Raw genomic sequence first — 12,545 nt, forward strand, 5'->3', positions numbered from 1 at the left:
ACATGCTCCATATGAGCAAGTAACAGTAATCAGGGGAGGTAAATCAATTAATTCGCACTGCAGCCCTGGAATCTCTGACACCATCACACCTTGGTTGTTTCAGCATCACCGTGCCCTCATATGTACTCAGCCACGGCAAGTCAATCCCTGCTCTCTCAAATGTCATAAAGGTGCCATGCAATGCTAAAAGAGGCAGGCATAAACTGATAGAGTCCTGGGAATGGGCTCCTGAAAACAGAAGTATGCTGGGGTTGTCCCTCCAGATTTTAACCAAACAGTTCTTAGCTGGGAGCACTACAATGGCATGAAATGGGGTGGCAATGGGAGGCTTTGCTTTGACATCTGAAGATTCCCAGCACAGGGAAGAACCATGCTTTGGTGCTGAATCAACTGAGCTGGGCTCACAGCAGCACCTTTACAATGATGGCTTTTAGAAGTTAATGTTTTGCACCAAATTCTCACATTTTTATCAGGCAAACCCACATTCAGAAAAGCCACAATGTCAGCCAGTAAAACATTAAGGATCTTGGTATTTTAATGGATTTTGTCACGGCAGGAAGGGTGGATGTCAATACCTACACACAAGGGACCAGAGGCATTTGGCTAATTTAGGAAATACTCTCCCTGAAGGGAGAATTTTTTGTAATTGTCCACTGGGAGCTTTGTTATAACTTCTTTGAAAGCAGCTTGCACTGGCCAGGGTCAGAGACAGAACCTGCCCAGAGCCAGGTGAGCTGGGCCCAGGTGGCAGCTCCATGCTGGTGTGCTCCCTGTGTTCCCTGTGCTCCCTGTGCCTGGTTCCCTGCTGCTTTTGGGGCAATTTCACACACGGCTGCTTGCCAGCTGCTGGGGCAGGAGCAGGGGGAAACATCAAGTGCTGGGGAAAGCCCTGGCTGGTCCCCCCGCATGGCTTTGGTGATAACCCCCATCCCTGCAGGAGCCTCCTGCCAGCTGGACCCGTTAGCCCAGTCAGGAGACAAATTGTTCCACATGTCAATTTTCCATTTAAAATGCAAACTAGATTTGACAGAGTAAACTGAATAAAGATTTGGATCGGATAATCCAGTAAAAGCTAATTACTAAAACAAAATGAGACACTGAGACGCAATCTCCCTCCTCCCCTCCCTAACGAGCTTCATTTGATGAGTTCTCTGCCTCGAGTATTAGCACTTTCTACCAAGGAACACAAGCTATTAACTCCTTTTAACAATTTATGATGTTCAATAAACTGATTAGGAGCCCATGGTACATAATTTAAAACCATTTGGATGTCCTATGGCCATTAAAGAGAAAGCAATGAGTCTGAACAACCCTGCTAATTAGAGGTCTTGATGACTCCTGATTAGAAATCCTAATTAGGTGTCCTAACTAAATCTTTGCTTGTTTTTAAATTTATTGTCTTCATCTCCTCACCTTGTTTACCAGATGATTTAGGAAAGTTAAAAACAGACCTTCCCAACAGAGGAAGGTTGACAGCATCACCAATAAAAATGCCTTAACACTTCTAAAGCTTAAAGCTTCTAAACACTTAAAGCTTCTAAATATTCTGAGTTTGGTTTTATTCTGAAGTGTAAAACTAGTTACAGAGTTTGGTGGGCTGGCTTTCTGTCTTTTACTCTAATTTATTGGATATTATTAAAAAGCCTGAATAAGTGAAATGTCAAAAATTTCTTTTCATTTCCCCTCTTATTCATCCAGTGTGTATCTTCCCTAGAAGACCAAAAAAAAAAACAAAAAACCCCCAACTTATTTTTACTATTGGTTCAAACTACAAACATTTTTTCCTTAGATTTTTGATGTACTTTTAGAGATTATGTTTACTGCTGACTCAAAAATTTACCATTTTTTCATATTCACTTTCAGAATCAGTTTCACTGTGATAAAATTATTTGAAAATCTATAATCAAAAGTGAACTTCTGATGCAAAGTTTAGGAATAACCGTAATCTGAATTTGGCAGCTTGGTTTTAGTGTCCAGCCTCTCTGAGTCCAATTTTGTGATGATCTGCAGGGAAGGAAGCACCAGTGGAAAGAGCTCGTGCAAACAGATGTCTGATGTGGAAAGAAACCAAAAATTGTTTCACCCTTCCACAAAGTCCTGTTACAACCTGTTTTTCCAGGATTCTGGGTAAACAGAAAGTCGGTGCCGCCAAGAAGGGAAAAGCAGAGAACCCAATCCCCTTGGAGAGGTTAATTCATGGATAATCCTCCTCCCTCCCAAAAATCTGTCCCTCATTTCTGCTCTAAATTCATCTGATTTATCTTCTAACCACTGGGCTTTGTTCAGCTTTTGTCTGCTGGATTAAAAAGCTGTCTGCTACCAGAACTTTGCTTCCTGGGAAAGTATTTATAGATGAAAATCAAGTCACCATTTAACCTTCTCTTTGTTAACTCAAACAGATGAGCTTAATCTAGCTGGGACATTTTAATGCAATAGCAGAATGATGAGTGTGAGTGATGATACTTTCCTCAGCATTCAAGAACAGATCTGTGTAGAAGCTTTTCCTAAAATTTCAACCAATGGACTACCAAGATTAAAAAAACAGGAACACCAATGGTTTTCCAATGACCAGAAAATAGCAAGGGTACATCAACATTTCCAGCAAACCTGGGAGATGGATCCCAGTCCTATCTCCTTCCACTGCAAACCCAGTGTGGGACCAGGGATGGGTTCAGCTCATCCTTCTGGGGTGGAGAAGCCCAAATTTAGCACAACTGAGGCATTTTTTCTTAGGTGATCTGAGGGGCTATGACAAGACAGGGCTTGGCATCTGGTACCTCAGTGTCCTAGGAGATATCCTGTGCTCAGAGCCTAAAAAAACACTGAGGCTTTAAATTATTTGATAAACAGTGGACAATAAGAGAGCAAACACAAGATAGCAACTTAGCTGGACTGGTCATTTTCTTTAATTCCTGGCAAGGAATCTGTTGATTGTAGGTACAGATAGATACAAGCGTTCATGGGAAGACCATACAGAACCCTTGTCAGTATAAATTTGACAGCCTGATGGAAAAGCATAGATCTACCCTCTGGGAAAAGTGTTGATCAATCAAAAAATTTTTGCAGTTACTGAAAATTTTGTGCTTACATTTGCATTTTTTAAAAGCAATTGACAGCTGACAAAGAAGCAAAGTTTTCACTTCAAGAATAAAAAGTTTAAAACCGGGAGGAAGTATTTCAAGTTTGAAGAGAAAAAAGGCAAGTAAGGGGGGTTTGAGAAGAGCTATTTTGGGAGAGAAATGGCTGTGAGAAATGTTATCTGACATTTACAAAAATTTCACATCAAATGTGCACTAGGCCTGCTGTGAGCCACCCCACATCTCCTTTCCAAATGACAACAGTCCTCCTCATGGATCCACATCTCATGGCAAGAAGCAGTGGCCTGTACCAGGTGACAACAGCAGAATGGCCACCCCAAAGCAACCCAGGAGAAGGCAGGTCAGAGCCAAAGGCCTCTTGTTGTGCTGGTTTGACGTGTCAGCCAAGAGCATCTTCATCCCTGCCTTGTAAATACCATCACAGCACGATTGGGAAGGCGAAATCTTCTTTTAGGAGATGATGTTCCATCCTGTACAAAGCCATCACGTGAGTTTTAATCTGAAACTTTGCCCTTTAGTTGTGTTTGACATGAATTCCACTTTCAGTAATACTTACTTAGCACGGAAAAGCCATAGGTGTTATCGGTGTGATCTCTTTTTTGGGTGATCCACATGGGGAATATGTGACCTTTAACTCCTTTTAATACCCAGCAAAAAGAGGCTGCCTTTCCCCCAGTGAGCTGAGCTCTTCATTTGTTATCTCAATCTGGGATTTAGCAGGATTCAAAGCTGATTAGTTTAGAAAGCATATGGGCGATGAAAGACATTTTATGTAATGGGTTTACACGTCCCATTTGGTAAACAAGCAACCACACTGTTCACTCTGAAGAGTTAATATTTTATGCTTTTTAGTTTTAGAGTTTTTCCACTGTGGGATATCTTCTCACCCAAAGTGCTGTGGGACTCCAACCATCCATCTCTCCAGGCAAAGCAGCATCAAAGAGATTTTCTTTCCTATGGTAGCAAGAAGCAAGAGTTTTATTGGGAATAATGGCCAGTTGTGAATCACTGAAGTGAAATGTTCCTGTCTTCCCTTTTCATGAATTTATTAAGCAGTTTGACAAAATGATATGATTTCCTACTCTCTTGTTCCTCTAAATCTATACTTTCTTAGAGTAAAAAATAAAAACAACAAAAAACGTCCCTCTTGATTTAGATTCTAGACTTGATAATTGCAAAAGAACTCAGTATTGATGGCAAATTGACAAATTCAGTCCTCTTAATCATCTGCAGGATAAAGTCCTTTTCAACCAGTAAGGCTGAGGACATATTGCTAAAACAATCCTGTTCCTTAGTTCCTAGCATTGTCCTTTTACAGGTGTGGGTGTGATTTTTGTTCTCTGTAAAACACCAGGGTCAAGGTGACGGGTGCAGAATCACTGAGGTGTGTGTGGAACAATTGCTCTTTCAGACACATGATTTATGGAGTATCTGACTAATGTGGTCATGGGAGCCTGAGAGGAAGGCAAGGAAGCTGGTTAAGAAGCACTTAGCTCCCCTCTCCAGGCCCACATTTGCATCCCACACCCACAGCAGCATTCTTCTCACTTGATGGTAGCTGTTTAAAATTTAGGCATTTCATTTAAGGCAGTAGTCAAAGTTCCTTCTCAATCCATGGGGACAGCAGCAGCTGCAGATGATGATTCATTCCTCCTCCATCAGGCACTATCAGGTACAGATGCCTGTCCCACAGGCCTGGAAAATGCTAGACACCTGATTTCTAAACAGATGAGACAAAACCCCAAGTACCCATTTAACCTTGGGCCCACACACATCTGACAATAACATTTCTGTGCAGCTCAGCTCACCATGGCACATCTGAGATGGGACAGAGAAGGGGGACTGGCCTCACAACCAGGAATATTTTTGCCTCTCATGCAGCCTTCCAACACACCCCTGAGACCCTGAGCCCCTTCTGAGACACCACTGAGGACAATGGCTCCATGTCCAGGGGGAGGCTGGTGAGCAGTGATGTCCCTCAGAGCTGTGTCATGGGACTGGTGCTCTTTAATATGACAGACACAGTGACACTGAGTGCACCCTAGCAAGTTTGCAGTGACACCAAGCTGAGTGCGTGTGCTGACTCTCCTGAAGGATGGGATGCTACCCAGAGGAACTTGGACAAACTTGAGAAGTGGGCACAAAGGAAAATAAAGAAGTTCAACAAGTCCAAGTGCCAGGGGCTGGACCTGAGTCAGGGCAATCCCAGAAATGGAGAAGATATCATTGAGAGCAGCCCTGTGGAAAAGGACTTAGGGATTCTCATGGATGAAAAGCTGAACACGATCCAATGATGGATTCTTGCAGCCCAAAACTACAGGACTGTCCCAGCCTTTTTGCCTGTCACCGGGATGATGGAGAGATCACATGGAGATATTGACTGTTACTGCCAGGCACTGAAATCACCAGCCTACACCCTTCACCTCTGATTTAGGGGGAAATTGCCCTTGCTACTCCAGTACAAAATAGGAATAATGTCCTTTAATTAGCCATCAGAGCTGAACTCTTTCTGCCTGAAAAATGGCCATTGTTTTTAATTAGACTCCCAGGGCACTATCCTGCCATCCTGGTCCCCAACTCTACCACTGCCACAAATAAAATTCAATGGAAGATCTAAGCAGGTCCCATTCTCTGCATGCAGCTCTCCCTGTCATATTCTTCATCTCCAACAATTTCAGATTTTTTTTTTGACGTACCTAAGATGAATATTCAAGGTTTTAGCCCAATTTACACATCTGTAATCCGACAGTGAGAATAAAAGGTTGTCAGACAAAATAAATGTGTGTCTCAAGGTCAGACCAGGTTGAAACCGATAATGGTGCTTAACAGCCTCTGCCATGCTTCTGCAATGATCAACATTGCTCTAATTGACAAATTAGCTGTCCATATGGGCTCAGAGGCAATCATACATCCATAAATCCCAATAAATACAAACATAATCTGATCTAAGTTGGATCAGCCAAATAAGTTAAAGCAAGATTTAACACCTTAAAGGATTGCATTTAAGGAAAATCACTGTTAGACAAGATTCATGTAGCCATATGGGCAGAACAGAGGCCACCAGGGCTCATCCCTGCTCTGCCTCTCCGCGAGTCCTGTGTGGAACCAGACATGGACCAACCAGCCTGTGCTTGCCAGGGGCCAATGGGATGGGGGTCCCTCCCCTAGAAATTTGCATGGGAGTTGCATTTGGGCAGGAGAAGAGCCAGCTCTGGATTGGCTGCTGCTTCCCCAGGGCTGGCTGGAGCCTCCTGGTGCCATGGGCAGCACTGTTGGCAGGGGATTAACTGAGGGGAGCAGCAAAGCTGGATGAACATGGAGATTATCCATGTTTGTTTTCTCTCATCTGCAAGCAGATGGGGCAGTTCTTGCCACTGCAGTGGGCTCTGAGGGATGCCCATGGAAGCTCTTGTGTTGCTGTAGTCACAGCTTCCCGTGATTCCTGAAAAAGAGAGCAATGCAGTCAGCCAGTGTGTGTGTGTGTGTGTGTGTGTGTGTGTGCGTGTTTATCCATCTGTGTTCTCAGCTCTTTCCCCACTTTCCCTCCCCAAAATCTCTTCTGAATCCCTTGGCAGTGTAAACCACTGAGGTCCCCAAGCGGTGCTTTTCCTAGACAGCTGGGAAATTTCTGCAAATTTCTGGAAAACAGGTAGCTTGGTAGAGCAAAAGGACTTTGGAAGTTCTTGCAGGAGAGGCTGGGACTGTGTTCAACATGTCAGACCCCACACCGGTGAGTGGCACAGCAGTGATCTCACCTCCTAAACAGGCTGCAGATTTCATGGTGTAACAGGAGTTCCCATCATTAGTAGGTCCAGGCAGATTCCCAAAGCCCTATCCGTGTCTCTATCCCAGAAGAAGCAAGGCTGCTGGCTGCCCTTTGGTTGGACCAAAATGTGTGGTTCCCCTGAAACTGAGGATGTTGCTGAAGGCATTGAGAAGAACATCAAACCCTTTATGGTAACAAAACCTTTCTGCATGCTTATCCTGCCTGTTCTTTGACAAAAGCTTGGCTTTTTCCAAGGACATCATCAAAGTCTCCCAGTTTTTGTTGCTTTGTCTCCCCCACTCAGGAAAACCTCCTGGTGCTGTCTGGGCCCTGAAGTGCTGGGGGTTTATTCGAAGGCCAGAGGCTTGGAGGGTTAGGGATGGAAAAATGACCTTGAATTATCCCAGCAGCTGGGGAAGGGTGTCATAGACTGAGATTGGGTGATCTCACTGAGAAGGATGGATATTAAAGACAACAGCTGCCATGAGTTCCCCCATTTGGGCAGGAAATGTAGATGTCCAAGGTACACTACACAAGTTGAAACCTTGGATCTTCCTCAGGTCAGATTCCGCTCGTCAACTTCAGCAGAGGGAGAATATCCTCTATCCCCCTCACCTCCTCCTGTGGGCATTTCCTGCCAGTCTGTCCCCCTTCTCACGGGACAGCAATTGACATTGACTGCTTTGCGGACTTTGGAGTCACTGTAGACATCAGAAATCCAGGAGGTGGGACAAGAGAGAAAAACACAGACATAGATCAAAATATGAAATAGTGAAAAAAGGGCAACAGAAGGTTCATGTCTGTAAGTCCCTCCTTCAATAAGTCCTGCCCAAGCAGCCTTAGGGCTGAACTTGTTGGTGTCAACTCCTGACTTCAATTGACTTTGGACCAAGTTCTGAATTAAGCAGTAAATCACAGTGCTCATCCTAGGCACTGGATGGGTGATGCAAGAGTTAGACAGTGATTGATGAGAGATTGGACCCAGGGCCAGCATGCTCACCTTCAAATAGAGCCTTCACCTTTCTGGACTGTCTCATGAAGAGAAACTGAAGTCTCCAGCTTTGCTGCCAGATTGGTTCTTCAGAGGACTTTATCAGCAAAAAGAGATTGTCAGAAACATTTTTGGACTGGAGCAGACAGTTTTGGAAGTTCTTTTTTGCTATGTTATGTTTGCTCGAAAAAGACTGCCAACTGTCCAATGGGTTAAGTGGAAATTCACTACTGCACTCTGCCACCTTTCCTTTGACATGCCCACAAACACCACTGTGTGTTACCTACTCATCAAAATTCTTCAAGGTTTACACTATTTCAAATGTGAATTCAAGTGACTACACCATTTTTACACCATTTTTAACTTAGGTATCTTGACTGCAAGCTCAGAATTTAAGCCTTTCAAAGAGATGGAAACAAAATTATGTAGGATTCAGGGAATTCTTTGTATTCCTTGTGCTCATGTTTTCCTGGCAAAGTATCTGAAATTGCACTTGGATATCTACAGAGTGGCATGAAGATCAGAGACAGCAAATAAAGGATGTTTGTTCACTGTCTCTTCCAGTACAAGTAGACATAATCTAATGACAGTAACAAACAGGGATCCAAATTAAACACAGTCAGAGCTTGTAAATACATTAAGGAACTCCACAATAAGTGATGGTTTGGATGTTAAGATTTTATTTTCCTTCAAAATGCAACTGAACAAATTCATGAAGAAAAGAGAGATGTTCCATTCCAAGACACCACTGCTGGCTCTCCAGGTCTAAACAAAAAAGTGACAGAGAGAATTCTGGAAAAGTGTTCCCCATTCTTCCACAGACCCTCCCTTCTGGGCAGTTTCACAAATAGGGTCAGCACTGTTTCCAGCAGGTGTTTGGCCTGATACTGTACATCCATTGTGGTGCAATTAGATCCTTTTGTTCCTGGGGAAATCCCACAGCATGGCTGGTTGTTCTGCTGAGGTCCATTGGGTGATAAAAAGTCTCCCCATGCGCTTCCAAGGTGCCTGGGCACATGGTCCTCTCCTGGAAACAGCCACAACCCCACCGCTGCCATTGGGTGACCCCACAGCCCTCTGCTGTTGCTCACTGCTGGCATCCAATAGGGTCATTCCAGTGCAGCAGCTCCCTACATTTTGCTATTAGATTAAGGGATTATTGATGATGATTCCCTAAGCAAACACAGACCACAGCACTCCTAGCAACAGGCTGATAAACCTTGGTTCCATGTTTTAATTCCTCAAATTCCATTAGAAGACATTCTTACAGTTTAAGGCTTAATATGTTTGTTTTTCCAGCTCTAATGAGGATTATTAAGTCCAGGGGATGCAGTAAATATGTTTGTCATTAGTAGCCTTTATGTATACTTTCCTAGGCTTGCTATCACAAATTTCCTACGCTTTAGATCTTTCAGTCTAAAAGCACTGAGATAAGAAGTGAAAAAATAAATATTTGTATGTATGTCTAGGCACATATAAAGCTCTTTCCCCCAGACTTATCTTTTTTCTCTGTTTCCATGTGGGGCAGATTCGTTGTCAGATGGAGTTTGAAGGCCTAGCCTATGACTCCCATTGACAAAAATGGGCTTTAGCTGAGACTGTCTGAGAAGACAAAGAAAGAGGGTTCTGCAATTGATGGGGTGGAGGATGAGAACAGAAAAAGTAGCAAAGAGACATATGGCAAGGGCACAAAGAGACACACGGAGACAAGACAAAGCTACAGGGTTTAAGCAAGGCTTCAAGCTTGCTTATCAAACACATCTCTTATGAAATGACCCATTTAAATTACCCATTAGATAATCCTCCCAGCCACTTTCAGGCTTTCAGTGAGCATTAGGGCAGGGCATTGTATGGAGAGATGTGAAGCCTGGACCTCAGCCCAGGTAGGAAATCCCCCTCAAATCAGATCAATCTCAGGTTTAACTGAGCGCCTTTGGAGCATGGTGGATATTTCTGTTGCTGCAAAAAGGCTTTAGGAAATAACACTGGAAACATCCTCCTGGCAGAAGGGCTCCAAGTGCTTTAAATACCATGGGGGAACCCACTAGAATCAGCAGGCAAATGCAGGTTAAGAGCCAGAGGCAGGAATATTGTCCCTCTGTTGGTCTGGATGCTTTGAGGACCTTCCAACTACAGCAAAAGTGTGACCGTGCTCACAGGGGTCTTAGGATGAGGGAAGAGACATAGATCTGACTCCATGTTACAGAAGGCTTATTTATTATTTTATTATATACATTACATTAAAACTACACTAAAAAGAATAGAAGAAAAGGTTTCATCTCAGAAGGCTAGCTAAGCTAAGAATAGAAAGGAAAGGAATGATAACAAAGGCAGCTGCCTCAGACTCTCTGTCCGAGTCAGCTCTGCTGTGACTGGCCATTAATTACAAACAGCCACATGAGACCAATCACAGATCCACCTGTTGCATTCCACAGCAGCAGATAACCATTGTTTACATTTTGTTCTTGAAGCCTCTCAGCTTCTCAGAAGGAAAAATCCTAAGAAAGTACTTTTAGTGAAAAGATGTCTGCGACACAAAAGAAGGTGGCAGAGGCCACAGTGGCAGAGCTGTGGCTGGGGAAACACCCTCCAGAAACAGCTGGAGGCACCTCTCCACAAAGAATGGCCTTGCTGTGAGAGCGGGTTTGGTTTGGTAGATGTCACACACATCCCGTTCAGTCGGTCCCACCCTGAGTTCACATGAGATACAAATCCAAGTCCCCATGTGCAGGTGAGGGTGGGCAGAAGCCAGATCTGCAGTGAGCCCAGCTGCAGGCACAGCAAAAACTGCAGGATCTCCTGGGAAAGAGGGGGAATGGGACTCTTCCTCATCTTCTGGGTCAGGGCCAGACCTCTGCACACCAATGGGAGCACAGACAGCAGCGTGGGGTGCTCACTGCAAACACCTTCTAAGACAAAGATTTCACTGCAGGCCATCTATATTTTCATGTCATGGCTTCTGTATTTCTCTTCTGACCACAGAGCAATGGGGAAGGGCCGAGGGACAAGAAAAAATATAAAGCCCATAGGGACTGTAAATAATAAAAGGCTGCAGCAGATTTGTCACACTATTTCACTTCTTATTAAATTGAATGGTCTCAGTAGAGAGAGACATAAAAGAAAACACAGATTCAAATACCTCTGAACTCTGGAAATACTTGGAGATAGCTCTAATTCTTCATTTATCTTTATTATATCTACTAAGGGAAGAGATGTATTTTTTAATTCACACCCCAAATTATTTTTGAATTACTTATGTTAAACACAGCTGCTCCAAAACAGTTTTGATTTTATATAGCAATCTTTTAATATTGTCCCTATTAACCCTATTTAAAAAATATATTGTTCCAGAATAAATATTTTATTACAATTTTTTGACCTGTGAGCACTGAAACCTATAGGTGCTGGAGCTTCCCATGCAACGTGTGATTCTCAAGGTTATGTGCATTTTTTTGTGATAGAAGGCCAGAGTTGAACTGAGTAAGAATTATAAATAGAGGAAATTCAGAGGCTTTTTTTATATTAAACTCAAAGCCTTTCCCAGAGCTGAGTGTTTCACTTCAGCTGGAATTTGCCTGAACTCATTTCTGGATTTGAAAGCGATTTTAGAAACCAAAGCCTAAGTGGGGAGTGATTTACCAAAGAAATACTCACTTCTGTGCAATATTCTTAGCAATAAAAAGAACTATTTTCTTTTCTTTTTAAAATGCCTTTAGAAGTCAGATTCCATATTACTCATAGCTCCTCCCTGCCCCAAGATCAACTCCATGCTACCAGCTGTACTTACAGCCAGCAGGATATTGATCAAAACTGGTAGTCCTGTGTAAGGTAGCTGAGCTTAGACAAGTAAAATGCAAAAAAATGAACCATATAAAAACACCATTTATCCTGAAAAGCAAAGGAAGTAGAGAAAGATCTACAAAATAAACATGAAAACCTCTATGGGATTCTCAAAAATGGTCTCTTCCAACAACCATCATGTTGGTATTAGCTGTAATTTGCCAAAACCTCTTCCACCTGAGTCTTGTGCATACCGAGAGGTGCTGTCGCCTCGCAAGGTGTTGGGCAAACAAATAAGGCTGATGCTGACTGCAGGGGAGTCCCTGGACTGGAGTGGGTGGCTCAGCAGGCAGATGCTGGGCGGATGTGACCGCTCGCCCTTCTCCTGAGAAGCAAATAAACAAAGTTTCCTTTATTTACCTTAAATAAAAGCTTGGTTTTCATGCCACCGCAGCTGAAAGGAAAATCTTCCGAAATATTTTATTTTTCTACAGGAAAGCACAAGGAATGTGCTTATTTAGCTGAGATAAAATGATAATTCCTAAGAAATCATTGTGGATTAGGGAGCGAAGCGATTAGAGGGAGATGGTATATTTATGAATGTGTGCATAGCCCCGCTGGTTAAAGGGGTATTAATCCCTCTTAGTCTGCAAAAGGACCTTCAGACTGCTCAAGCAAGCAGGGCTTAGGCACTGCAAGCTTCCTAGAAAGTCCTAAATCTTCACATTAGCTCCCTGCGTTTCCTCATCTTAAAGTCTAAGCCGTTTTCTAAAGGATACTTCCATAAACAAGCCCCCTCAGAATCTGCAAGGATTTGGAAATCCGGATTGGTGAAATTTTTTAAATCCAAGGTCCAAGTGGATAGAAGAAGATTAGGTTGCAGTTAAAAAGGCCACCTTTAAAGAGACAG

The sequence above is a fragment of the Zonotrichia albicollis genome, chromosome 8 (genome assembly GCF_047830755.1).
Source record: "Zonotrichia albicollis isolate bZonAlb1 chromosome 8, bZonAlb1.hap1, whole genome shotgun sequence".
NCBI lineage: Eukaryota > Metazoa > Chordata > Aves > Passeriformes > Passerellidae > Zonotrichia > Zonotrichia albicollis.